Source organism: Ixodes scapularis, unplaced genomic scaffold, assembly GCF_016920785.2.
Source record: "Ixodes scapularis isolate PalLabHiFi unplaced genomic scaffold, ASM1692078v2 PGA_scaffold0__279_contigs__length_252992795, whole genome shotgun sequence".
Classification (NCBI taxonomy): Eukaryota; Metazoa; Arthropoda; class Arachnida; order Ixodida; family Ixodidae; genus Ixodes; species Ixodes scapularis.
The window spans coordinates 208,538,342-208,543,173 of NW_024609835.1; positions in this window are offsets into that span (position 1 = coordinate 208,538,342).

Below are 4,832 nucleotides of genomic sequence, written 5' to 3' on the forward strand. Positions count from 1 at the left end.
AAAGTTCGCACTAGTCAATATAAACATTCAAAATAAAACAAAAACTATACGACTTGAAAAAAATGCAAAAAGCTCCAAGAAAGGAAACTGCAGATAACTCTCAGCGCCTCCGCCAGCACTTTCTCTATGCTCTTTCGAGCCTCGACCCACACTTTTCAAAATATACGTGAGGACTGACAAACTTCTCTCGCGGAGAATAAAACTATATAAAAAAAGATTATGTATAATATAAAATACCGAGGCCGACCAAAGAGCAAAAGGAAGGTTAATCAGGATGGCAATGAAGTAAACGGCGAAACAAAAAATGAGTAGCCTTGCTATACTCCGTTCCACCTTCAGTCTGAGCGCAGTGGACGCCACAGGCCATCCCAGCCGATCCAGCGCCGGGAGAAAATCGCGTGACCTGCCGGTTGGGCAGAGGGACACAGGGAGCTCAAGGTCACATCACACTCTCTCCACGCTGGATTGGCTGGGATTACTCCTAGCGTCCGCTGCGCTCGGACTGAAGGTGAAACGGAGTATAGCTACCCTCGTAATCTTGGCCGTCTTGTCGTCCAGCTCGTTGCCAGCGAAGACGTTCTGAGAATTGCCTGGGGCGGCGCGCAGTAGGTCGCTTCCACGACACTCGCTGATCCCGAGCTCAAACTGAAAGTCTGCTGTCCTAGCGTGCGAGCTCTGGTCACTGGCCGGGGTGGCTTCCTCTTCTCCGTGCCCATTTGGCGCTTGCCGTCCCCGCAGCTCCTTGAGTCCGGACTCCTCCTTCCGGAGTCGCTCGACGCAGCCTTTTTCCTGATGGTCACTCCACGATGTACCGCCGGCCTGACCTTCGGTGACGACACGGTGTCGGTACCGGAGTCGGTGCCATCACCATCGCTCCCACTCTTGCCTCCCTTCGTCACCGGATCACCGGCGGGTGCCTATGCCTTGTCGGCGCCAGCACTCCTTCCATTATCCACTTCGCGGCCGCCGCAGTCATCGCCGTATGCATTCTCCTTCGCGGTCTTCCTCCGGACTCATTTCAGTCTCAGCGCTCTTAAACCACGCCGGAGCGAGGGCTGCAAACTCCGGCATGGGCGCGAGGACGGCGCGGGGTTCTTTCGCGAGCTCTTTTATTTTTGTTGAGTCCCTCGAGCCCCTTTCACTCATCGCCTGAATCTGGGCCAGCTTTACATTCTTAATTTCGGGTTGGAGTCTAAGAATTGCAAGCGTTATAGCTGCCGACGTGCTACCTACTTCATCCTCTGCCCCCGAAGAGCCGCCCTTAGCCCCTGATATTGTGCCTTTGGGCATTGTGAGCCTCGGAGGAAACAACCCTGGGTCTTACCTAAGAACGAGGGTCATGCCGTGCCGTAACATTTCCCCGGGGCGTCTCTGTGGCTCCCTTCTGCTGCCTCCTTCCGCCGGTCTCGAGGCCTTGACTCCCAGAGCCTCTCGCTTGGATGTCGCTCCGTCCGCCGCACAAAACGCAACAGGCTATTGCCGCCGTCTTCTCACGCAGATATTGGCGGGGCTCACCATCAGCCGACGTCGTGGCGTCCTTCCTGAGTCCCTTGACTCCCGGAGCCTCTCGCTGGGATGCCGCTCCGTCCACCTCACACGACGCAACAGGCTATTGCCTCCGTCTTCTCACTCAGATGTTGGCGGGGCTCATCATCAGCTGACGTTGTGGCGTTCTTCTCGCAACCCGTCTCAGAAAGTCAGCGGTATCCTGTCGACGGCGCCAGTCAACGTCCTTTCGGCCTCGTGTGGACGCCCTGGTTCGGATGGTGACGACCGATTACGGTGCTCGCCCGATGGCAGCCCCCGGGAAGTTGATAAAAAAAACTAAAAGTAGTTCAAACCCGCTAGACACAGGCGACTTTGATTGGCTTTACAGTGGTCAGTGTGGGCACTTTTATTATGAAACAAAACAACTCAACAGGGAGTTAAAATCCCAAACTTAAACCCCATACTTTTGTTCCCAGCCTCCCAAAATTGATTCGAAGCCAAATCCCCGAGAATCCTCTCGGCAGTCCTTTTGTACGATCGTAGGGGCCCTCCTTCCCCCTCAGAGACCGACAAATCCCTTCAAATATTACAACTCCCACCTGGTAGATTGTTTTCCAATGGTCGGCGAGCTGTCAGCCAGGCGCTCCAACCGCCAAATCCAAAATCCTTCTAGAGTCATCCCCTGCATTTTTCGGAGTCTGGCTGGCGCCAACAGCTAAATTATTACATCGGGCAAAAAGCGACAATTTTACACTAAGCGGCGAAACCCTCTGTTTAGAAAAAGACTAAATTGTAACGATAAATTTAGCGGGAAAACTACATTCCCGTATAGGTCACATGACATCAACTTGACCACTTGCGGTATTAGTCACGTTAAGTTAGACCATGTGACGGCGATTTCCCCGCTAAATTTAACAAAAAAACGGACGGACAAACATCTGGCCATTTGCGGGTTGGAGGTTTCATTAAAAATTAAAGAAAGCATTATCTTCTAGAAAGTAGTGTAAGCGCTTGATGGCTACGCACACAGCAAATAGCTATCTTCCAATACGCATTCTGTCCTATCATAAAATTATGTGCCACAATTTATAATTTAAAATTGAAATCCCGGGGTTTACAAGTCATACTTTGGGGCTGATTGTCTGTATTATGCACACAAGTCTGACGTTGGCTTTCTTCAATGCGATACATGTGTACGACTGATGATTTGAAAGTATTAAGCCTACATAGGAATGAGTTGGCGCATGAAAATAAAACTTCGCTTGTTTCTAGCAAAACCGTCTGGCAGCAGCTCCTTGCAGAAATTAGTTGGCCATCAATCCGAGAAAGGTCTCGGGAAGCTTGAAAGCGACATAAATCGTTTCCAACACAATGCGCCCTTTCACTCTGTCCGCGGTTTCTTGCAGGAGAGTCATGAATGGGGAAGCCCCACCCACCATTGTCTCCAGATTAGGTACTGTCAGACGACATCTGAAGGAATGGCATCACAGCGATGAGACTGCCATGGGCTCCGAGATTGAGTTGTGTGAGAAGTAAAACAAAGATTGCTTTTGTTGTTGTTCTGTTTGCTTAGCAGCCCTGAAGCATCGCTTAAATTAGTGCGTCCTACTCAGGGGAACAACGTAGACCGGCCCTTGAGTTCGATTGGCCTAGAGCAACTGCATCACATGAAGGACTGTTATTTCTCAACGTCCTTAGTATATCCCTTCAACCAAATCAACTTAGACTGCGATGCTGTGTATTAAAAGTGTTGTGTGACATTGAATATCTCAAAAGCATACATAATTGTTTTACGCCGCTACGGCGTTTAATTTCAGTTCTTATTTAGCACCAGGCATACCTTATAATAGTATATTGACCATCCTTAAATCTCAAAGAACAAAATCGCTATCAATATTTCAGTGCTTTATAATAAAAATTAATATTATTATATAATTATATTTTATCCATCTTCATTACACTAAATTTCATTATAATTATACACATTTATAATATCTAAATTATACTATATTCATTTATATAAATTTATAAAAGAAAAAAAAACGATCGCTTACTCTTAAACCTTAGAAAACAAAATTTCTACCAACGGTTCAGTGTTTTATTGCTCGCTAAAAGTGAAAAAGACTCCTGCCCTTCTAAATAAAAACAAAACAAAAAAACCTCGCGTCGTTTTTTAAGCATACGAACTCAAAGCTTTCTTGTAGGACTTGTATCTATATTAGCTTTAAATAACATATAGTACTTTCAGTGGCTCAAACACACAACAAAGTTAAAATACGATAGATCCACTTTCTTGTCTCTCTCCAATATAGATGGTAGCGAGATAGAGAAATGCTTACCAGTAAGGGGTTTATATACGTCCAGAAAAATGCTTACGGCTAGGTGGTTTACATACATTTAGATTTTATTATCGACATATTCATTGCGTAAAACCAGCGATCACGCTTTGGTGCTGCCTTGAGTGTGATTTTTTTTATTGAATTGTATTCATTGTATTATTATTTTGCATCTTGCTTTCTCCAGCTCGTTCTCGAGCAGGTGCGCGCGTTGATATATTTGTAGTACTGTGAGGCAACGTGTTTCAGACACAATAAGAAAATATATAATCGTACATATTTTATTACGACGTGCTTTCGCATAGATATCTCTTATGCTGAATAAAAGGTTAACACGCGCGAACAAACGGGTACAATGGAGAAACACGAACGACAGGACAGGCGCTTCCTGTCGTCTGTGTTTCTTCATTGTCCCCGTTTCTTCATTGTCCCCGTTTGTTCGTGCTTTATAACATTTTATTCAGAAATGGACCAACTAGCCCAAACCCAAGTTTTAATGCAACATATATTTTATATAAAACATTGATGAATTCTGTGAATGCAACAAAATTATATACAATTGACAGCCTCTAAGCTTCGAAAAGTAGTGTTCGAACGATGATTGGCTTGTTTGTGTCGAAAACCGGCAACAGTCGCACTGTTTTGGCACAACACATACGAACTTGCAAAGAGCACTAAAAGGTCAAACATCCAAGTTGAAACCTTAAAAACGGGAATAAAATATATATAAAATAACCCAGGCCACAATTTATTTCGTACAAGATAAAGTGCAGGATACTGTTCGCTTTCTTTTAGCTTTGGAGAGTCGCTGAAGTGCCGTAAGCGGTTTCACCAGCTAGTTACAGAAACGCTAAAAATTATAATTCTTCAAAAAAATATATAACAATCTGGTAAGAATACACTTTCAATTAGCTTAATTTCAACACTGCGACTTCGTTGTATTGGCAGGTTTAAACGCTAATACTCTTTATAACCTACTCATATTTAACTCAGACGCAGGTTTAAACT